A 25,312-nucleotide genomic window follows, 5' to 3' on the forward strand; every position below is an offset into this window, starting at 1 on the left:
TGCGACCAACATTCTATCTCTGCAACGTGACCAACATTCTATCTCTGACACTGGACCAACATTCTATCTCTTGCATGTGACCAACAATCTTTCTCTTACAAGCAACCAACATTCTATCTCTTAAATGTGACCAACATTCTATCTCTGCCACACGGCCAACATTCTATCTCTGCCATGCGAACAACATTCCATCTCTAACATGTGACCAACATTCTATCTATTACATGCAACCAACATTCTATCTCTGCCACACGACCAACATTCTATCTCTTACATGAGACCAACATTCTATCTCTTACATGCAACCAACATTCTATCTCTTACATGAGACCAACATTATATCTCTTTCATGTGACCAAAATTCTATCTCTGCCACGCGACCAACATTCTATCTCTGCCACGTGACCAACATTCTATCTCTGACAGGCGACCAACATTCTATCTCTGACAGGCGACCAACATTCTATCTCTGCCACGTGACCAACATTCTATCTCTGACAGGCGACCAACATTCTATCTCTGACAGGCGACCAACATTCTATCTCTGACAAGCGACCAACATTCTATCTCTGCCATGCGACCAACATTCTATCTCTGCAACGTGACCAACATTCTATCTCTGACACTGGACCAACATTCTATCTCTTACATGAGACCAACATTATATCTCTTTCATGTGACCAAAATTCTATCACTGCCACGCGACCAACATTCTATCTCTTACATGTGACCAACATTCTATCTCTGCCACGCGGACAACATTCTATCTCTTACATGAGACCAACATTCTATCTCTTACATGCAACCAACATTCTATCTCTGCCACGCGACCAACATTCTATCTCTGCCACGTGACCAACATTCTATCTCTGACAGGCGACCAACATTCTATCTCTGACAGGCGACCAACATTCTATCTCTGACAAGCGACCAACATTCTATCTCTGCCATGCGACCAACATTCTATCTCTGCAACGTGACCAACATTCTATCTCTGAACCAACATTCTATCTCTTACATGTGACCAACATTCTATCTCTTGCATGTGACCAACATTCTATCTCTTGCATGTGACCAACAATCTCTTACATGTGACCAACATTCTATCTCTTACATGTGACCAACATTCTATCTCTGCCACACGACCAACATCCTATCTCTTACATGTGACCAACATAATTACCATGCCATACAACCAACATTATATCTCTTACATGCGATCAAAATTCTCTCTCTTACATGCGACCAACATTCTATCTCTGCCACGCGACCAACATTCTCTCTGCCACGCGACCAACATTCTATCTCTCACATGCGACAAACATTATATCTCTTACATGCCACCAACATTCTATCTCTTACACACAACCAACATTCTATCTTTTACATGCGACCAACATTCTATCTCTTACATGCAACCAACATACTATCCCTTACATGCTTCCAACATTTTATCTCTTACATGTGACCAAAATTCTATCTCTGCCATGCAACCAACATTCTATCTCTGCCACGTAACCAACATTCTATCTCTGACACGCGACCAACATTCTATCTCTGCCACGTGACCAACATTCTCTCTGCCACGCGACCAACATTCTATCTTTTACATGAGACCAACATTCTATCTCTTACATGTGACCAACATTCTATCTCTTACATGTGACCAACATTCTTTCTCTGCCACGCGGCCAACATTCTATCTCTGCCATGCGACCAACATTCTATCTCTGACAGGCGACCAACATTCTATCTCTGACAGGCGACCAACATTCTATCTCTGACAGGCGACCAACATTCTATCTCCGACACGCAACCAATGTTACAAGCAATTAGACATTTATTAACACATGATTTCCTCTTGCTTCTAGCCCAGCATTTGATTGCCTCTTGCTTCTAGCCCAGCATTTGATTGCCTCTTGCTTCTAGGCCAGCATTTGATTCCCCCTTGCTTCTAGCCCAGCATTTGACTTCCTCTTGCTTCTAGCCTAGCATTTGATTTCCTCTTGCTTCTAGCCCAGCATTTGATTCCCTCTTGCTTCTAGCTCAGCATTTGATTCCCTCTTGCTTCTAACCTAGCATTTGATTTCCTCTTGCTTCTAGCCCAGCATTTGATTCCCTCTTGCTTCTAGCCTAGCATTTGATTCCCTCTTGGTTCTAACCTAGCATTTGATTTCCTCTTGCTTCTAGCCTAGCATTTGATTCCCTCTTGCTTCAAGCCCAGCATTTGATTTCCTCTTGCTTCTAGCCCAGCATTTGATTTCCTCTTTCTTCTAGCCTAGAATTTGATTTCCTCTTGATTCTAGCCTAGCATTTGATTTCCAACATTGATGGTTTGTTTAAAGCTTGCCTATCTAAGGATTGTTCTTGACCGTCTTTCACACAGGCTATTTTGGTACAGTATTTTTTAGGCATCCCTTTTGGACAAGCTCAGGAGCAGGGCCAGCAAGCACTGGGCTAAGGCTGGTGCTAGCCCACTTTAGAATATGCAAGTGTGAACACTCAACTTAGACCCGGGCTAAAATCTGCCCTAGCCCAAGACTAAGGAGGCTCTTATTCCTGGGCTAAGGTGTGAATGTGCCTCGTGACTAGTAGGGACAGGGGATACCAATATTGAGTGTCACACATACAACATATGTTTAAAACATCTCAAAAACATATATTAGTAGAGTGATCAAAAAAATGTAATAAAATACATAATTGAATTACTTCAGTTGTGGCAGGTCGGATAAGATAAAGATGAATAGTATTGATTCTAGACTTTGCTATTGCCTTTTGAGGTTGTTGTTGGGGTGTGACAACATGAGGAAGACAGCAGTGTCGATGCAAATGAAGTTGGCCGTCATAAGGCTCAGAAATGAAAACCAATCAATCAGGAACATTGCAAAAACCCTGGGCATGCCCGAGTCAACAGTTTGGTTCATCATTAACAAGAAAAAAACAACCGGTGAACTCAATTATGTCAAAAGACCCGGTAGACTGAGGAAGACCACTGTAGTGGATGACAGGAGAATACTCTCTATGGTGAACAAAACCCCCCTGACAACAACCCAACAGATCAAAAACACTCTCCTGGATACAGTTGTTGATGTGTCAAAGTCTACCATATATAGAAGACTACACCAGCAGGACTACAGAGGGTACAGTACAAGATGCAAACCACTGATAAGCCTGAAGAACAGAAAGGCGAGATTACAGTTAGCTAAAAAGCACCTAAAAGAGCCCCAAGAGTTCTGGAAAAAAGTATTATGGACAGATGAGACAAAGATTAACATGTACCAGAGTGATGGAAGGAGGAAAGTGTGGAGAAAAAATATATATATATATTTTAATATATAAATATTTTATCTGCTCAGATAAAACCAAATGCCTCCAAACTCATTGTACGGCACTTCATCAAGCAACAAGACAATGACCCTAAACATACTGCTAGAGCAACGAAGGGTTTTTTGACTGGCCGAGTCAATCACCAGATCTGAATCCAATTGAACATGCATTTTACATGCTGAAGAGGAGACTGAAGGCAATAAGTCCCCGAAACAAGCAAGAACTGAAAATGGCTGCAGTACAGGCCTGACAGAGCATCACCAGGGAAGATACCCAGCATCTGGTGATGTCGATGCATCGCAGACTTCAAGCAGTCATTGCATGCAAAGGATATGCAACCAAATATTAACAATGATTACTTTATTCTACATTATGTTAAACAGTCCAATGTTTTTTGATGCATGAAAATGGGGGGGACTATGTACAAAAGTTTCTATAATTTCTAAACGGTTCATCCGATATGTATGAAAATACCCTCAAATTAAAGCTGACAGTCTGCACTTCACCCTCATTGTCATTGTATCCTTTCAAACTCAAAGTGCTAGAGTACAGAACCAAAATAACAAAAAATGGTCACTGTCCAATGAATTATGGTGCTTACTGTATATATATACAAATGCAACTCACAGAAATCTATTTCATTAAAGGTAGTCTCAGCGATATGTTGTAGATGCAGAAAGTAAACAGCATAGTGGGTCAATTTCCGTAACAACTAAGAGCACAACAACTACAAATAACTGAATTGACCCTGCTGGACTACCATAACTGTGAAATGAGCCACACTCTTTACTGACTCTGAAGTAACTATGTAAAATATAAGCCATCAGCACTCACATGAACTTGCTTACACAGTGAGAATCAACCAATGGCATTTGAGTGACTGGGACTAAAGCCTCTCCCATCCAATTAAGCTAGGGTATCCCCTTGGAGAAATCTATCCAATAGCAGCAAAACGCAACAGAGGCTTTTCTGTCAGAGCTTGCAGGCAGCAGAAATAGATCTCCGTTTGTGTTTTCCAGTTGTCTTGGTCACACTAAACTCCCTCTGCACACACACACGCACGGGCACACACACACACAGCGCCATGTTGTGTGGCCGGTAGAACGGGGAAAATAATGGCTCCCAAAGCAATTATCAATAATTATCCTCAGCTTGGCTTCTTAGGCATGGTGACAGCTGCCACTGGGATCCATCAGGCCTCCTCTACAGACTGCCGGAAGTGGTGTTGTGTAATATAATGTATGTGCTCAGGGTGGACACACTCACAAACAACTTCAATGATCACAGCAGCATTGTGATTATCAATGCAGACTGTGACCTATATTGTACTCATGAAGAAGTGTTGCAGAAGTAACCCTACTAAATGCTTAAAGCCCTAACTGTGTGTGTGTATGTCTGTGCATGTTTTTCTGTGTACATGTGTGTGTGTGTAGCCAGTGTGAAATGGCTAGCTAGTTAGAGGTGCGAGCTAGTAGCTTTTCAATCGGGGATGTCTCTCGTTCTGAGACCTTGAAGTAGTTGATTCCCTTGCTCTGTGGCTTTTGTGGCACGATAGGTAACGCTACTTTGAAGGTGACTGTTGTTTAGAGGGTCCTTGATTCACGCCGAAGTTGAGGGATGGAAGCAATACTGTTATATTGATGATGTTTACTCAGATCACTTGCTGCGGTGGAGAAGGAGGTCAAAAGGGGGACGAGTGTAACCGGTGTGAGATGGCTAACTAGTTAGCTGTGTGCGTTAGTAGAGAGTCCTTGAAGTAGTTGATATCCTTGCTCTGCAAGGGCCGCAGATTTTGTGGAGCGATAGGTAATAGAGGTATTTACGGATCCACCTGTACATGAATATCTGAGAACAAATCTGGGACCCGAGTGGGATCAAATCCAGAGTTCTAAATAATGTCACAGGTCTTCGTCAGACCTGATTGTCACAGGTCTCAGGTATGTGTAATTTTAACCGACAAACGTGACTGCTACAGTAAAGAGAGCGATAAACTGTATAATTTATACTGCTGCTCTTGCTTTTCACGAGAGTGTAGCGTGGCGTGTATAGCTTTTTGTTGGCCAACCATAAGTCAACAAAGCAGCAATAGGCCACAGCCCAAGAGCCTCGCTCCGTGATTGGCAAAAGTTAGGCGATATTGTCGTGGAATATTCTAATCAAGTGAGATATATTTTTATATTCTTCAAACAATCATCTTTATTCAATATCGATTAATCATTGCAATAATGAGGCTCGTCGACCCCACACCCTTGAGTGTTGGACCGAGTAACATAACCTTGTAGAGTTCTTTATAAACTCAGCAAAAAAAAAATAACTTCCTTTTTCAGGACCCTGTCTTTCAAAGATAATTTGTAAAAATCCAAATAACTTGACAGATCTTCATTGTAAAGGGTTTAAACACGGTTTCCCATGCTTGTTCAATGAACCATAAACAATTCATGAACACCTGTGGAACGAGACGCATAAGACAGTGCTAAAAGGAGACAGGATAGACAGCTGATTGTCCTCGCAGTGGCAGACCACGTGTAACAACACCTTCACAGGATCGGGACATCCAAACATCACACCTGCGGGACAGGTACAGGATGGCAACAACAACTGCCCAAGTTACACCAGGAACGCACAATCAGTGCTCAGACTGTCCGCAATAGGCTGAGAGAGGCTAGACTGAGGGCTTGTAGGCCTGTTGTAAGGCAGGTCCTCACCAGACATCACCGGCAACAACGTCACCTATGGGCACAAACCCACCAGACAGGACTGGCAAAAAGTGCTCTTCACTAACGAGTCACAGTTTTGTCACACCAGTGATGGTCGGATTTGCGTTTATCTTCGAAGGAATGAGCGTTACACCTAGGCATGTACTCTGGAGCGGGACTGATTTGGAGGTGGAGGGTCCATCATGGTCTGGGGCGTTGTGTCACATCATCATCGGACTGAGGTTGTTGTCGTTGCAGGCAATCTCAACGCTGTGTGTTACAGAGAAGACATCCTCCTCCCTCATGTGGTACCCTTCCTGCAGGCTTATCCTGACATGACCCTCCAGCATGACAATTCCAACAGCCATACTGCTCATTCGGTGAGTGATTTCCTGCAAGACAGGAATGTCAATGTTCTGCCATGGTCAGCAAAGAGCCCGGATCTCAATCCCATTGAGCACGTCTGGGACCTGTTGGATCGGAGAGTGAGGGATAGGGCCATTCCCCCCAGAAATGTCTGGGAAATTGCAGGTGCCTTGGTGGAAGAGTGTGGTAACATCTCACAGCAAGAACTGGCAAATCTTGTGCAGTCCATGAGGAGGAGATGCACTGCAGTACTCAATGCAGCTGGTGGCCACACCAGATACTGACTGTTTTGATTTTGACCCCCCCTTTGTTCAGGGACACATTATTCAATTTCTGTTAGTCACATGTCTGTGGAACTTGTTCAGTTTATGTCTCAGTTGTTGAATCTTGTTATGTTCATACCAATATTTACACATGTTAAGTTTGCTGAAAATAAACGCAGTTGACAGTGAAAGGACGTTTCTTTTTTTCTGAGTTTATAACTGACACTAAGAATGCTTAGTTATGGTTGGTTCCACCCCTCCCATGCCGATTGGGGCATCATAAGCCACTTTGGGTTCATCCTGTCATCTGCAAGGGGGTGTATTGTCTTAACCCCACCCTGGCTTAGTCTCGCAGATGCAAGGATGATTTGGAGACAATGAGGGATTGTTCTACTCCTAAGCTATCTAGTAAAACACATTCTTGTCTATGTAATGCAGTCTTTAACTCATTTGTCAGCTCAAGCCATCTCTGGTCATCATACGCCCAGATTAGCTGCAGGGAACTAGAGTGGAGACCATAAAAACACAGACACTAGCAGGACAGAAATGTCTTACTATTAGTTAGATTTGAATTGTTAACCATTGATTTCAAATAAATCAGGAAAATACATAATTTCTCTCACAATATGTAATTAATTTGGATCCGAACAGGTATATAAGGAACAAGTCTAGTTGTCCTCGGGTCCGTTCGGAACAGGTCTCTATATTTAAAATAGTATATCGGGTCTGGGTGGGAAAGCCCCAGGTCCATTTTGGAAGGGGTCCAATTCTTTGGACCTGTGAAGACCTCTATAAGGTAATGATGACTGTTGTCAATGTGTGCAGAGGGTCTCTGGTTCAAGTCCAGGTTGGGGCAAGGAGAGAGGATGGAAGCAACACTGCACGTGTGCATGTGTGTATGCATGTCTGTGCCCACACAAAACAGAGAGCTGGTGGGTCTGTTCTTTCTTCCATTTGAATGATTTTCTCTACCACAGCAAGTGTTTATCCCCTTGCTCTCCCACACGTATTCCTCCGCCGGTTGGACACAGAGTCCCGCTGCTGGCATTAAGACAGAAGGAAGGATTACAGAGGAGCTCTGCCTCCCCATACAACCACTGCATTCTCCACAACAGCACAACTCTCCAGAACATTGCAGCAAAAAACCTACGCACTGGCTGTCGGCATTAAATAACTAATCCTTTTGGATGAAAACCAAACACCTCACAGAAGCTCGCAGAGGAACAAATGGGGCAAATGGGTCCCTTTAAGATGGAGAAAATACAGAGTTGTCCTCTTCTGATGGAGACATAGAGACGGTTGTTAATGTTGACTGTCATGGGTTCCGTTGGTGTCCATATCTTCTCTCCAATTTGGGGGATTCCCCCAAGGATACCCAACAATGACATCCTGTATCTCCTTAGAACAGCAATGATAAGGCTGATTAAATGTATTCAGATTCATGTGGAGTATCTTTGCAAGAAAATAATCAGACATAGCCAGTGCTGAACACGTGTTAGGCTAAGACACATCTACCTGTGTGTGTGTGTGTGTGTGTGTGTGTGTGTGTGTGTGTGTGTGTGTGTGTGTGCGTGTATGCGTGCGCTCAAATGTGTGTGCACTCTCTCTCTCTCTGACTGCTCTGGACCACTGACACAAAGACACCAGCTTCACATGACTGTTACAGGAGTCAAACAACAACACTGAGTAGAAGAACAAGTAATATGGATGGTTCCAGACATGATACTACAGAGGGATCTATTGTGTACTGCTGTTTACATTAATGTAGTAGCATTCAGACTCTTTAACAGAGACGTACAATTTTATTTACAATAATGTTAAGAAATATATATATTTAATTGTTTCAAATTGTCCTCAAATGATAGAGAATGGAGAAAAATGGTCTATATTCCCTGGCTGTGTCGAGGGAAATGATCCAGCACAATTACGTCCATGTAATAAATCATTTCTGTTTGTCAAGAGAGTCATTCGTATTTGTACCCTCAGATGTAATACCCATTAACCTTGTGCTAGTGCCTCATTCAGCTGGCTCCTCTAGCAGCTAATAACATAATGTTGTCCTCCTACTCTCTTAGATACGATAGCCTGTACTGTCAGACTCCCACATCTAGTGCCCACACACACACACACACACACACACACACACATGCACGCGCACGAAGGCACACGCACGAAGGCACGCAGGCAAGCACACGCAAACACATATACACACGCACACATGTTTGTTTTACTATCCTTTTGGGGACCAAAAAATTAATTTCCCTTCAAAAACCTATTTTCCATAACCCTAACCTTAAACCCTAACCCTAACCTTAAACCCTAACCCCTAAGCCTAAAATGTCCATTTTCCTTGTTTTAATATCCTTGTGAGGACTTCTGCTTCCCCACAAAGATAGTAAAATCAAAAACACACATGCACAAACACACAACATGATGTTCTCTTAGAAAAGAGGGGAATGAGTATCCTCAGACAAACAAACTAAGGTCAAATCTATTCTTATTGGATTATGCAAGGCTTTATCTCAGTCATTGTTGTGTAGGAGTTATTGCATCATTATAATAAGAGTACAATCCTAACCCTGCACTTTTCTTTCTGTGAAAATTGATTTTCTTTGTCTGAGCAAATAGCCCCAAACGCTGTAGAAGCAAATAGATATTATGTACATTGTATGATTTTAGAGTTTTACAGTAATCCCAGTTTCTCTCTAAAAATACTGTACAATGAGATCTTCTGTCTTATAAAATGACAGTCTTTCGAAGCAATCAATTTTATTTTAAAGGGACAGAGAAGGTTTTATTGTATTGAGATGTGGATTGCTTTAACAGCCATGCGATTAAATGTCCTGCAGGAGAGGAGTTAGTGTGCTTTACATTCTCAGTCCCTTCTCCTCAAAGAGACAGAGAAACCACCGAAGCAGAGTGTATCAATCTTAGAACTGCCCATGACATTCGATGGGATTCCTCCGCTCAAATCCTGGCGGATGTAGTTTCACGGACAGGGCGGGATTCTAACACCATACATCTCCTTTCTTCTCTCTTCTCTGTCCAACTCTGATTAAGATGGCATATCACCTTTTATCGGCAACAAGACAGGTGTAATAAAACATGGATCCTCCCCTACTGCATGGTCCACTATATTGTTTTTACCCCACATTGTTGATTGATTTATTTGGTCTACATGGAAAACACAGGACACAGCTGGGCACAGTCAGGCTATAGCAGATTCAAAATGGCTGCCATCAGTTTTGCTTCTACATACTGCCCATATTTTACCTCTGAGTATCAGCTGTAACAATTTCCCAATTCACAAACAGAGATCTTATCCTCCACTCCCGCCAGAGGAAGCCTTACTGAGGCTCATAAGGCAAGGCTACCCGTGGTGGCCGTGTCAGAGAGGTACCTCCTTCTCACACCATGGACCTGGGCAGCTGGAGCTGTGTTCACAACAGAAGCCAGGAAACAGCCCATATCAAGAACAGAGAAAAAGTATTGCTGCTGAAACGATACAGCAAAGGAGTGTAGTTTACTGTAACATATCAAGCAATAAGTCCCCAGTGTAGCGGTAGTAGACTATTCATGTACTTCGATGTTGAAAGCAGCAATGATTGGTCAACTTCGATTCAGCAGCACCCAGTTTAGGGTAAAGAGATAAGGGCTTGAAATTCCCCCTGCTGTTGTTCTATTCACTTGAAGAGATAATTGTGCAGAATTTAACATTCTTTAATTTACGTTTTTCTGTGAATGTCACGGCCGTCGTAAGAAGTGGACCAAAGTGCAGCGTGGTGAGCGTACATTTTCCTTTTATTTGATAAATGTTGCCAACAAAACAACAAACGAAGAAACAACCGTGACGCTTACAGGGCTAAGTGCCACTAACAAAGATAACTACCTTTGGCTGTAGCTGGGTAGCAAGACAAAAGGCATGTTTAAATCTTCAACATATTTCCGCGCACAACACAACACAGACTCAAACTTAACTTATATCCATCCAAACACCGGAATTGACCTGACCTCCAACCAACTTTTTCGAGGTCTGTGCTCAATAACAAAAAGTATCTTAAAATTCTTGATTTTCAGCTTCATGCATTTAATGGCAGACCGTCCTGACCTTGGTCAGCTCCTGCACCCCCAGGGGGTTATAGATTTGATTTGATGTGGTCAGGGTCAAAATCCACCGTAATCCTCGAGAAAGAATGCCTGCTGACTTTCAATAACCAGGAGACTGCAGGAGCTGGAGCCTTTCCTCCCCCTTGTCTTAAGGGCATCCAGGGGTTAGTCTGAGAGAAATCATAAACCCTAGGGAACCTGCATGCTTCTACAGTATGTGTCCAATACTCCTCAACACTCCTCACTCAGCCACGCCAACACAAACAACAATCATCAGTCCAGCCTCGTACCACCTCATTCCACCCGAACACTTACTTTCCCAATACTTTCTTCTTCAGAAGCGAAAGCCTTTAAATGATTCCTCAACCTTTGTTTTTCCTCTTGAGAACTTTGTTTTCGTACCAGTAAGGTTAAGGCCCGCAGGGATTGGCTCTGCTGTAGGTGTGTGAGGTAAGTGGATTCCAAACACCTGTGCTCTGCTCGGTGCTACTTACCTGTATTGTGTGGTTTCACTGCCATAGGTTCACTCACAGGGTGCCACCCATCAATCACAGCCTGCACGTCTCTGACCACCACACCAGAGGGAATGGTTAACCTGGAGAACACACAGGACACACACACACACATTCTGATCAGTTTACACATGGCAACACACTCCAATCAGCTCTAACACAGAAATTCTATGTACACTTTGTAAATAGCTACAGGAATTCTGAGAATCTGGTGGATATGGAATTACTGTACATGCAGTGGTCAAATAAGTCCCTTGTACAGTACGGTTAGGATTTATTGCATAATGAGTTCCGGCTTCCAATAATACAGCTCTAGCCCTGCAGCGTACACACTGTTTGGGGAACGCATAAGAGCCATCCATCTATGTAACACCACTGCGATAGACATCCTCAACGTAAGTCCTCATCATCTAATGTTTTGTATTCGATGGCTTTTAGATTGTCAGAGCAGCAGTACTAGAAACTCAGATTCCTCTTATAACCAAGTGGAATCTCAATATGAATATGACGAATGCCCTGCAAAGGGAATATTGTTTTCAGCCGTATCCATAGGACAGTCATACGGGATGCAGGGGAGGGCATCCAAGTGCCAAAGAGAGATATAATAAATATGACTAATGCATACTGAGTATGGTCATGTAAGACAGGAAATAGCTGTCTTATTGATTATAATAAGTGAAGAGGTACAAAACAATAAAACCAAAGAACTACATTTACATCATGTAGCAAACACTCTTATCCAGAGCGATTTACAGTGGTGAGTGGTGAGACATTTTCATACTTTTTTTGTACTGGTCCCCCGTGGGAATCAAACCCACCACCCTGGCATTGCAAGCACCATGCTCTACCAACTGAGCTACACTACATAAAGTGTCCATTAATCTTCCTGCGTTTAGACCAAAGAATGGGATGCGTGAGATAACGAGCTGCAGGAGTTCCAGTCTTTGGGTTATCGTCACTGGATATGGATGTATCAGGATTGGGCGAAGGCAGTGCTTAAACTGCTTTGTGTCGAGTGCTTCCCATGTGTGCCCACACAGATCAGAACTCTCAATTTCTAACGAGTATAGACCAAGAAGTTAATCACGCAGCTGACCAAATTATGCAAGATTTTACTTCTGGGCTAACCAAGATTAGCTATCCATAACAAAAGTCATTTGTTACACTAGCTCCAACAGACACAGAAAACACAGACACCTCACTGACAGACTGACTGGGTTAGCGTGACAGACAGACTGACTGGGTTAGCTTGACAGACAACTGACTGGGTTAGCTTGACAAATAAGTGTGAAAACATGGGAGCCCATTGTAGAAGTGTAGGACTTTTCAACTGCATTTAAGATAATTCACTCTGACAGAATATTATTGCAATAAGATATTTCCTATAATTACAACCTAGTGCACCTGCCACACTCATTAGCTCTGTGATACGGGTGAAGAATTCAGCTGCATTTATGTAAATTGAGAGCTTGATGAAGTTATAATGAATTGGATAGAACTGGATTATGAGGCTTTATGGAGTAGAGACATTGTATCGTCTTTAATTGTGTACCTCCCTATTCTTGCAAAACGTTAAGTTCAAAAGATACATGAGTGATAAACGTGTAAACTGCACAGAGAGACGTGTTTCCGCTTTTGACTAATCACTTTGCAAAAAAATATTTGAGGGAGTAAATGTTTGCTTTAAAAAATTACATTGATCTTTCAAATCAACTTTAGGCCTAACCTTTTTCCATATTGATCTCTATCTATCTAACACTTGAATGTTCCATAAACTGCAACAAAGAGCAGTATGTACGGAGGCTTTTGATTCATTCACCCCCTAAAACCCTCCACTGCTCATCAACACACTCATTTATTTGGATTTTATCTGAATAAATATGCAGAACATTCCTTGAACACAGTTTGTTTTCAACTAATGACACAAGCCAATGACCGTGTTCCTCTTTAGCCCATCTTGAAAGGAGGATTCTGCTTTCCCATTAGTGACTAATGTGCCATAATATTAACTACTTTTGCGATGGGCCATCATGCAAGACAAAAGAAGTGCAAAGCAGAATCTTAAGCACATGGAGGGAACCTGATGTGAGTTTCTGCCTCCTAGCAGCCACATCTGGTAGGTATTTCTCACTTTATCCAGAGCCAAATGCTTTGACTTACACATGTTGAGATCTAAATGATCTTGAACCTATTCCATGGCGAGAGATGGAGATAGATAGAGAGAACTCTGTTAGTAATTAGTCAAGTGGTGAAATAGAATTTGCTGCCAAGTGAATTAGACCACGTCTACTGTGCTGCATCTCATTCTTTTAAAAAATGACCAGAAACTAGAACTTTGCTTCAGAATGCTTTGCTACAACATAGATTGATTTAGAAATCACTGCTAACATGTAATATCCACAGGTATCACTTTGATACAGGTGTAGGATCTTAATTTGACCAGTTTTGACCAGTTTCTCACAGCATGAAAAATAAATGTTAATTATTATGTGGATAATAATTAACCCCCTAGATGTGAAATGGAATTTGCATAACAAAAATGGATGGATGGATGCAGTGAAAGATGACAGAGCTATAGCGGAGTTTGTCAGACAATGAGACATTCACGAAATGGCTCTGAGATACGAATAATAAGATCATACGTGTAACGTTAGCTAGAGAGCCAGCCAGTGAACGTTAGCTAGCTAGGTAAACAATGAACTATAATCCCAATTCATGACATTTACTACCCTGCATGAATCTGCAGGTTGCTAATCAACCAGGTTCAATGTTAGCCAGCTAACATTAAGCTAAAGGTAGCCAAGCAAATGGCTCTTTCTGTCAAAATAAGAAATGTGTAATATCTGAAAATGCAGCTAGCTAGACCATCTTACCTGTATACATGGATGGACGCATCTCCTGTTGGATGCCATGGTTGCCCTTAGAATGAAGATGTAATCCGGAGACAGGTGGTTTCTCCATTTCCTTAGCTATCATACTCAAAATTTAAAAACTTGTTCCTCCAACAGGGGAGAGCAACACTTTTTTTTAAAGTCACGTTAGATAGGATTACCTAGACATACTGACCAGCTCAAATAGACAGAAGCTGGCAGACCAATCCAAACTAATCTCTCAGAATGTCCAGCCTACTCATTATCTTAGCCAATCATGACTTGCGGGAAGGTTGCAGGCTTTTTCTGTGGCTAAACCAAGTAGGCTTGTAATTTAACAATTGTATTTGTATTTACAGATGGCATAAAAGTTTGTAATTAAGGCACATGAAAGTTCACAAGTTCATGAAGGCATTTCTGCCAATTAACGCATTTTGATTTAAAAAAAGTTTACATTCAAATCGCTCTCCTGTGCAGTAGTGACTCGCAACATACATCTAGTTTCCTGAAACAGGGTCACATATACTAATTGATTTTAAATGGATGGGTTTATTGGTAGTAAAATAGACATGTTATAACATTTTGGACCGCCAGGCTGCAGATGTCATGCAATCTGTCATTTTTGTGTTTATTCTTTTTCACAAAAACAATGACAAGTTTGATGTCGGACAACAATAGAATGTTCATGATGTCACTGACAACTGTCTACAGACATGTCGATAGACGTAGTATAAACCAGCCTTTAATCTTGAAATCTTTGGTTGTTTGGTACACTACTGTACTCACTCTGTTTAGCACACTACTGTACTCACTCTGTTTAGCACACTACTGTACTCACTCTGTTTAGTACACTACTGTACTCACTCTCTTTAGCACACTACTGTTTACACTACTGTACTCTCTGTTTAGCACACTCCTGTACTCAGTCTGTTTAGCACACTACTGTACTCACTCTGTTTAGTACTCTACTGTACTAGTACTCTACTGTACTCTGTTTAGTACACTACTGTACTCACTCTGTTTAGCACACTCCTGTACTAGTTTAGCACACTACTGTACTCAGTCTGTTTAGCACACTACTGTACTCACTCTGTTTAGTTGTACTCACTCTGTTTACACTACTGTACTCACTCTGTTTAGTACACTACTGTACTCACTCTGTTTAGTACTCTACTGTACTCACTGTTTACTCACTGTACTGTTTAGTACACTACTGTACTCACTCTGTTTAGCACACTCCTGTACTCACTCTGTTTAGCACTGTACTCAGTCTGTTTACTCTGTACTCACTGTTTAGCACACTACTGTACTCACTCTGTTTAGCACACTACTGTACTCACGCTGTTTAGTACACTACTGTACTCACTCTGTTTAGCACACTACTGTACTCACTCTGTTTAGCACACTACTGTACTCACTCTGTTTAGTACACTACTGTACTCACTCTGTTTAGCACACTACTGTACTCACTCTGTTTAGTACACTACTGTACTCACTCTGTTTAGTACACACTACTGTACTCACTCTGTTTAGTACACTACTGTACTCACTCTGTTTAGTACACACTACTGTACTCACTCTGTTTAGCACACTACTGTACTCACTCTGTTTAGCACACTACTGTACTCACGCTGTTTAGCACACTACTGTACTCACTCTGGTTAGCACACTACTGTACTCACTCTGTTTAGCACACTACTGTACTCACTCTGGTTAGCACACTACTGTACTCACACTGTTTAGCACACTACTGTACTCACTCTGGTTAGCATATGCCTACATACAGTTGAAGTCAGAAATTTACACACAGTTGACGTCGGAAGCTTACATACACTTAGGTTGGAGTCATTAAAACGTGTTTCAACCACTCCACAAATTTCTTGTAAACAAACTATAGTTTGGCAAGTCGGTTAGGACATCTACTTTGTGCATGACACAAGTAATTTTTCCAACACATGTTTACACGCAGATTATTTCACTTATAATTCACTGTATCACAATTCAAGTTGGTCAGAAGTTTACATACACTAAGTTAAATGTGTCTTTAAACAGCTTGGACAATTCCAGAAAATTATGTCACGACTTTCGAAGCTTCTGATACGCTAATTGACATCATTTGAGTCAATTGGAGGTGTACCTGTGGATGTATTTCAAGCACTACCTTCAAACTCTGTGCCTCTTTGCTTGACATCATGGGAAAATGTAAAGAAATCAGCTAAGACCTCAGAAAAAAATTTGTAGACCTCCACAAGTCTGGTTCAGCCTTGAGAGCAATTTCCAAATGCCTGAAGGTGCCACTTTCATCTATACAAACAATAGTACGCAAGTATAAACACCATGGGACCACACAGCCGTCATTTGCTCAGGAAAGAGATGCGTTCCGTCTCCTAGAGATGAATGTACTTCGGTGCGAAAAATGCAAATCAATCTCAGAACAACAGTAAAGGACCTTGTGAAGATGCCGGAGGACACAGGTACAAAAGTATCTATATCCACAGTAAAACGAGTCCTATATCGATATAACCTGAAAGGCCACTCAGCAAGGAAAAAGCCATTGCTCCAAAACCGCCATAAAAAAAGCCAGACTACGGTTTGCAACAGCACATGGGTACAAAGGTTGTACTTTTTGGAGAAATGTCCTCTGGTCTGATGAAACAAAAATAAAACTGTTTGGCCATAATGACCATCATTATGTTTGGAGGAAAAAGGGGGAGGCTTGTAAGCAGAAGAACAACATCCCAACCGTGAAGCAGGGGGGTGGCAGCATCATGTTGTGGGGGTGCTTTGCTGCAGGAGGAACTGGTGCACTTCACAAAATGGCATCATGAGGAAGGGAAATTGTGTGGATATATTGAAGCAACATCTCAAGACATCAGTCAGGAAGTTAAAGCTTTGTCGCAAATGGGTCTTCCAAATGGACAATGACCCAAAGCATATTTCCAAAGTTGTGGCAAAATGGCCTAATGACAAAAAGTCAAGGTATTGGAGTGGCCATCACAAAGCACAGACCTCAATCAACGAGAACATTTGTGGGCATAACTGAAAAAGCGTGTGCGAGCAAGGAGGCCTATAAAACCTGACTCAGTTACACCAGCTCTGTCAGGAGGAATGGGACAAAATTCACCCAACCTATTGTGGAAAGCTTGTGGAAGGCTACACGAAACGTTTGACCCAAGTTAAACAATTTAAAGGCAATGCTACCAAATACTAATTGAGTGTAAATGACCCACTGGGAATGTGCTGAAAGAAATAAAAGCTGAAATAAATCATTCTCTCTATTGTTATTCTGACATTTCACATTCCTAAATTAAAGTGGTGATCCTAAGTGACCTACGATAGGGAATGTTTACTAGGATTAAATGTCAGGAATTGTGAAAAACTGAGTTTAAATATATTTGGCTAAGGTGTATGTAAACTTCTGACTTTAACTGTAGATATTCCATAAGAAATCAGCTGTTTCAAGCTACAATAGTCATTTACAACATTAACAATGTCTACACTATATTTATCAATTTGATGTTGGACAAAAAAATGTCATTTTCTTTCAAGAACAAGGGCATTTCTAAGTGACCCCAAACTTTTGAACAGTAGTATAGATTTTTTGGGACTATCTGTTGTTCCATGTAGGTAATCTGTTATTCAATGCTAATATGTGCTAATAGCCAAATAAAATATTTAATCAAATCATTAGTCAATATATTTTTTTTTATACTTCAAGGGGTGTCAAAATTCTAAATCAAATAGCTAAATGATTCTTGGTATGACCTTCTTGTGTAATTCCATATAACTTAGTAGAACCCCCTGTGCCCCGGCTTATACAGGGCTTAGCCTGGACATTTTTGTAGGGGTTTGCATTTCTTGCTGCACAGGACACTTCTCCGTGACAATAGAGTGGCCAAATTAAGATAGCACACCTGTAGGGAATATATCATATTCAATGCCAAGCCTTTAATAAAAAATGATGATCAGGAGTGTGTGGGTTTCAAAAGCCACCAATTGGTTTGGAACAAACCCCACCGGTTCCCTGAATCAATGACTGCTGTTTAACCTAATAAGCACAGATAAAGTAACAAATGGTGTTTACGAGACCAATAAATAAAGTGAATAAATATTGGACCTCTATTGACGAGGTTTCAAGCTCTTTTTGTTGTGGCTTGAATGTCTGCTGCTGCAGTTCCCCAAAGAAGCAGCTCCGGATCGTAAATTCAACATTAGTATTGTATTCCCCGGCCTCCATCTGAACGCTGTTGAGGACAACAAGACAATTCAGTCCGAAGTGCATATCCTTGAAGTTACAGCTAGCACTGACAAATAGGTTAATCCAATGTTTAGCATTCTTCTCAGCTTTGATGTCGAAAGTAGTTTGACAAATCTCCAGAGTCACTATTTCCTAGACAAAAAAGCAACAACCAATCCCTTGGTTTGTGATGTTTTTCCACAAGACACAGAGTAGAGAGTGTATTCTATTGCTGACATTTTGGGGCCAGTTTATGAGCCAATTTATGACTGTCCAAGATTACTAAGAGGACAGACTACTCCTTATAGTGTATACAATAATCATAATATAATATAATACAATATATACTCCTACACATGTAGACTTTTAGAGAACAAAGTGGGCCTGGTGCCCAACACTGAAATATTAACCTTCAATAAAAGGCAATCCCTGGTGATTTGCTGTCCGCCAACTGGATAATACATAGCTTCCTGGAAAGCCATCTCCAGGCGCGAGCAGCATTACGAGGCTGCATTAAAAAGGAGATTCCTCTTGGCGGACACACAGAGGTCTGGATTCTGCCACTCCTCTGCCACTATTTATATCTGCTGCCTGTGATCCCAGTGGTCAGACAGCCTAATGAGATGGAAGCTATTCTAAAGGGACAGAAGATTGGATAGAGGTGTATGTGTTTGCATGAGTGCGTTTGTGAATGCGTGCACACAGTGCCTTCAGAAAGTATTGACACCACTTTACTTTTTACACATTGTGTTGTTACAGCCTGAATTTAAAATAGATTAATTGAGATGTCACTGGACTACACACAATACCCCATAATGTTGAATTGAAATGATGTTTTAATGTTTTCAAATGAATTAAAAATAAAAATCTGAAATGTCATGAGTCAATAAGTATTCAACCCCTTTGTTAAGGTAAGCCTAAATAAAGGAGTAAATATTTGCTTAACAAGTCACATAATAAGTTGCATGGTGTAACGGGTGCGTGTTGGTGGCAGGGAAGTCAGGTGCAGGAGAACGAACTTGGTAAAAACGGAGTTGTTTAATAAATGCTGATAAAACTCCAAAAACCAAAATGTACAAAATAACAAAAGTGGGTACAAAACCCATCATACACCAACATAATACATGCACATTACATACAAGCATACAATCTCCGACAAGGACATGAGGGGAAACAGAGGGTGTGAAGGAAGACAAGACAAAACCAATGGAAAATGAAAAATGGATCAGTGATGGCAAGAAGGTCGGTGACGTCGACCGCCGAACACCACCCGAACAAGGAGAGGGACCGACTTCGGCGGAAGTCGTGACACATGGACTCACTCTGTGTGCAATAATAGTGTTTAACATACTTTTTTAATGACTACCTTACCTCTGTACCGCACACATATAGTACAATTATCTGTAAGGTCCCTCAGTTGAGCAGTACATTTCAAACACTGATTTAACAACAAAGACCAGGGAGGTTTTACCACTCCTCACATAGAAGGGACCCTATTGGTAGATGGGTAAAAAAACAGACATTGAATAACCCTTTGAGCATGTTGAAGTTATTAATTACACTTTGGATGGTGTATCAATACACCCAGTCACTACAAATGTGTTCTACATAACTCAGTTGCCGGAGAGGAAGGAAACCACTCAGGGATTTCACCATGAGGCCAATGGTGACATTGAAAACAGTTTAATTTAATGACCGTGATGTGAGAAAACAGAGGATGGATCAACAACATTGTAATTACTCCACAATACTAACCTAATTGACAATGTGAAAAGAAGGAAGCATGTACAGAATACACATATTCCAAAATATGCATCCTGTTTGAAACAAGTCACTAAAGTGCTTGTTGATACTGCACAAAATGTGGCGAAGCAATTCACTTTTTGTCCTGAATACAAAATGTTATGTTTGGGGAAAATCCAATACGACACATTACTGAGTACCACTCTCCATATTTTCAAGCGTAGTGTTGGCTGCATCATGTTATGGGTATGCTTGTAATTGTTAAGGGTCTTTTTCAGGATAAAAAAAGACACGCAATGGAGCTAAGCACAGGCAAAATCCTAGAGAAAAACCTGGTTCAGTCTGCTTTCCACCAGACACTGGGAGATTAATTAAATCTAAAACACAAGGCCAAATATACATTGGAGTTGCTTACCAAGACGACATTGAATGTTTGGAGTAGCCTAGTTACAGTTTTGACTGAAATCGGCCTGAAAATATATGTCAAGACCTGAAAATGGCTGTCTAACAATGATCAATGACCAACTTGACAGAGCTTGAATAATTATTTTAAGAAGTATGTTTAACTATTGTACAGTTCAGGTGTGCAATCCTTTTAGAGTCTTACCCAGAAAGACTCACAGCTGTAATCAATGCCAAAAGTGATTCTAACATGTATTGACTCAGGGATTTGAATACTTACATAAATTTGATATTTCTGGAACTCATTTTCGATAAATATGTAAACCTTTCTAAAAAAAGTGTTTCACTTTGTCATTATGCGGTATTGAGTGCAGATGACTGAGAAAATGTTGCTTTAATCAATGAGTTCTGTCTGTAAGGCAACAAAATGTGGAATATGTCAAGGGGTATGAATACATTCTTTAGGCACTGTGTGTGTGAGAGATGGGTTGTAAGAGTGTGTGTGTATGTGGTGATAGAGGATGTGTGTCTGTGTGTCCCAGTGAGAGATGGGATATAGGATGTAAGACTCACAGAGATCCGGTCGGGGATAATTAAGTGGAGGATTCCCCTTAGGTCAGGCTTCCATTATCTTTACAATTTAGCAAAGGCCTTGGTCCTGAGCTCATTGTGACCATCACAACACCCTCCTGTAGGGAAGAGAGAGAAGGAAAACACAATTTAAACATGAACCCCAATCTCAGCACATTCCCCCCAGATGAGACCTTGATTTCGCTATGAGCAATGAAGGTGTTAGTCTGATATGAGTGTACAAGCCTCCATGTGTCATTCTGATAGGAGTGTACAAGCCTCCATGTGTCATTCTGATATGAGTGTACAAGCCTCCAGGTTTCATTCTGATATGAGTGTACAAGCCTCCAGGTGTCATTCTGATATGAGTGTACAAGCCACCAGGTGTCATTCTGACAGGAGTGTACAAGCCACCAGGTGTTAGTCTGATATGAGTGTACAAGCCACCAGGTGTCATTCTGACAGGAGTGTACAAGCCACCAGGTGTTAGTCTGATACGAGTGTACAAGCCACCAGGTGTCATTCTGACAGGAGTGTACAAGCCACCAGGTGTTAGTCTGATAGGAGTGTACAAGCCACCAGGTGTCATTCTGATATGAGTGTACAAGCCACCAGGTGTTAGTCTGATATGAGTGTACAAGCCACCAGGTGTCATTCTGATATGAGTGTACAAGCCTCCAGGTGTCATTCTGATATGAGTGTACAAGCCTCCAGGTGTCATTCTGATATGAGTGTACAAGCCACCAGGTGTCATTCTGATAGGAGTGTACAAGCCACCAGGTGTTAGTCTGATATGAGTGTACAAGCCACCAGGTGTCATTCTGATATGAGTGTACAAGCCTCCAGGTGTCATTCTGATAGGAGTGTACAAGCCTCCAGGTGTCATTCTGATAGGAGTGTACAAGCCTCCAGGTGTCATTCTGATAGGAGTGTACAAGCCTCCAGGTGTCATTCTGAAGGGAGTGTACAAGCCTCCAGGTGTCATTCTGATAGGAGTGTACAAGCCACCAGGTGTCATTCTGAAGGGAGTGTAAACAGTAAGCTATAACAAGTAGGTGAGCTAACCTGAGTAGACCAGGACTGACAAACTCATGATCCTAATCTATACATGAATACCTATCTGACTTGTTTGGGATGAGAACCTGCCTTTGCTCAAGGACACAACACTACCTCTCCTGTCCTGTCCCGTATAGAAGGAGCTCCAAGTGCTGTGATTGGATCACATCTTACAAAACACCCTGTTAGCGAGCGTTAGCGTTAGCACAAGGCAGCGCCATCCGTCAGAGAACCAGACAGGCCGTGATTCACGGCACAGCTGCGAAAACAACAACAACGACTGCAAACTAAACCTGAACTCAGGGAGAGGATTTATTCGCAAGCAAAAAGCCAGGTCTGACAAGGAAAGGACCTTTTCCCAGAATCCTATCACTCTCTCTGTTGTACCAAACCACTTACTTTATATTAGTTGGCACAGATACATGCATACACACACACGATAACATAAGCACTATACACATGGATTTAGTACTGTAGATATGTGGTAGTGGTGGAGTAGGGACCTGAGGGCACACAGTGTGTTGTGAAATCTCTGAATGTATTGTAATGTTTTTTAAACTGTATAAACTGACTTAATTTTGCTGGACCCCAGGAAGTTTTGGAAGCAGCTAATGGGGATCCATAATAAATACAAAATAAATACAAAATACAAAAATACTGCCCTCTTCCTACCGCAAATCAATGATCAATTATGGGAATACAGCTCCAGTTGCACAATGGTGAACTAGTCTGATGGACCTTAAAGGATCTCATGATGCACAGTTTTATGATATAGTACAGCATGGTGAAATGTTTGGTTACATTATTTCCATTCTCATATCCAATTACATAATCATACATGAATTAAGGTGAAACTGAGAAGCTTGCATGTACTCATAATACACTTTCACAAGAGCCATGTAACATAACATCCTGCAAATGGGATGTAAAGCTGCAATCCATACCGGTGAAACTGCCACGTTCGTTACACTGAACAAAAATATAAACCAAACATGCAAAAATGTCAACGATTTTACTGAGTTACAGTTCATATAAGGACATCATTCATTAGGCCCTAATCTATGGATTTCACATGACTGGGAATCACAGATACCGGAATAAAAGGTAGGGTGTGGATCAGAAAGCAGCCAGTATCTGGTGTGAGCACCATTTGCCTCATTCAGCGCGACACATCTCCTTCACATATAGTTGATAAGGCTGTTGATTGTGGCCTGTGGAATGTTGTCCCACTCCTCTTCAATGGCTGTGTGAAGTTGCTGGATATTGACAGGAACTGGAACACACTGTCTTACATGTCAAACCTGAGCATTCCAAACTTGCTCAATAGGTGGGTCTCGTGAAGAGGGCACGACAAAGCCTATTCCCCCTCATGAAACTGAAAAGATTTGGCATGGGTCCTGACATCCTCAAAAGGTTCTACAGCTGCAACATCGAGAGCATTGGTTGCATCACTGCCTGGTAGGGCAATTGCTCAGCCTCCGACCGCAAGGCACTTCAGAGGGTAGTGCGTACGGCCCAGTACATCACTGGGGCCAAGCTTCCTGCCATCCAGGATGTCGACACCATGCGGGGTCAGAGGAAGGCCCTAAAAATTGTCAAAGACCACAGCCACCCCAGTCATAGACTGTTCTCTCTACTACCGCATGGCAGCAGTACCAGAGTGCCAAGTCTAGGTCCAAAAGGCTTCTTAACAGGTTCTACCACCAAGCCATAAGACTCCTGAACAGGTAATCAAATTGTCACGGTTCATGAATCCACTGCCTCCCTCTCTCTCTCTCTTTCTCTTTCTCTCTCTCTCTCTCTCTCTCTCTCTCTCTCTCTCTCTCTCTCTCTCTCTCCCGTGTTTGTGTGGGCGTGGTTCCCAATCTCGGCCTGATTGTCTGTGCCAGCTGGAATCACTTATCTTCCCTTTATATGTTCTGTAACCAGTGTTTCTTGTTGTCAGATCGTTGTTACTTCTCTGAGGTTGTGTCGTGTGTCTGTGCTCATCTCTCACCGCCCTTGTGTGGATTATCTGCTGTACTTCCTCCTACCCATCCGGACACACTCCCTGGATTTCTCAGCACGCTATCATAGGAAGATGCGCCCTAGTCCCTGGGTCGGATTCCGTCTGAGTACAGTCTGTCTGTCCTGTTGCTGCTGTAAACTGTATTCATTAAACCATCGTTGCTTGCATCTTGCATCCGCCTCTGTATTGTCACAGAACGATCTGACCAGACCATGGATGCAGCGAGTTCAACGAGTCTGACCGAATTCATTTCCCGCAGTATCACGAGAATGGATCAACAAGAGGAGAACATCTCCAGCACAGGTCGGGCAGTACAAGCCCTTGCGACGCAGATATCCCAGCTGACCCAACAATTACAACATCTGAGGGGTCTCGATGCGCCACCTACACCGGCAGTTCAACCCGCCCCGCCAGAACCGGATTCCCAGCTAGAGCCACGGCTACCGACACCAGAGGGTTATTCAGGTGATCCTGACTATTGCAGAGCTTTTCTTACGAGATGTTCCATGCAATTCTCGTTGCAGCCACGGACCTTCAACCGTGAACAGTCTAAGGTAGCATTCGTACTCACACTGCTATCAGGCAAAGCGGCTCTTTGGGGAACGGCGGTGTGGGCGAACCAGGACCCATGCTGCACCTCTCCAGACACTCTCCGAGGAGATGAGAAGGGTCTTCGATCGGGCCGTGGCGGGTAGGGAGGCGGCCAGACTACTCGCTGACCTTCGCCAAGGAGACCGTTCAGTATCGGAATACTCCATCCAATTCCGCACTCTGGCCGCAGAGTGTCAGTGGAACGAGGAGGCGCAGTGGGACATGTTCCTGCATGGGCTGGAGGACCGGATCCAGAAGGAGATTTATGTTCTGGACCTTCCCAGGAATTTAAATGGACTAGTGGAACTAGCCTTGAGGGTCGACGCTTGTCTGAGTCGTATTGGCCGCCAAGCATGCCCTAACAGACCGTATAACGACACGGAGGGCTGGCATGCCAGCGGCGGGAACACGGCCAGTTCAGCCTCCGCTCACGAACCCATGCAGCTGGGGAGAGCTCGCCTCTCCCGGGAAGAGAGGGAGAGGCGGAGATCCCAAGGACTCTGTCTCTACTGTGGTAGAGCGGGCCACTTTATCCACTCCTGCCCGGTAAAAGATCAGGCCCGG

General features: G+C 42.4%; 1 protein-coding gene across 1 annotated transcript in view; it reads right to left on the reverse strand.

Moving 5' to 3' along the window:
* The window catches only part of LOC112217905 (leucine-rich repeat and fibronectin type-III domain-containing protein 2), a 169,368-nt gene that overhangs the window by 66,094 nt on the left and 77,962 nt on the right, over positions 1-25,312 (reverse strand). The window contains exons 2-3 of the mRNA XM_024378511.2: positions 21,097-21,212; positions 11,254-11,354 (exon numbers count right to left, since the gene is read on the reverse strand). The gene's annotated coding sequence lies outside the window, so the exon portion shown is untranslated. The remainder of the gene's footprint in view (positions 1-11,253; positions 11,355-21,096; positions 21,213-25,312) is intronic.

Source organism: Oncorhynchus tshawytscha, linkage group LG18 (assembly GCF_018296145.1).
Source record: "Oncorhynchus tshawytscha isolate Ot180627B linkage group LG18, Otsh_v2.0, whole genome shotgun sequence".
In the NCBI taxonomy this organism is placed as follows: Eukaryota; Metazoa; Chordata; class Actinopteri; order Salmoniformes; family Salmonidae; genus Oncorhynchus; species Oncorhynchus tshawytscha.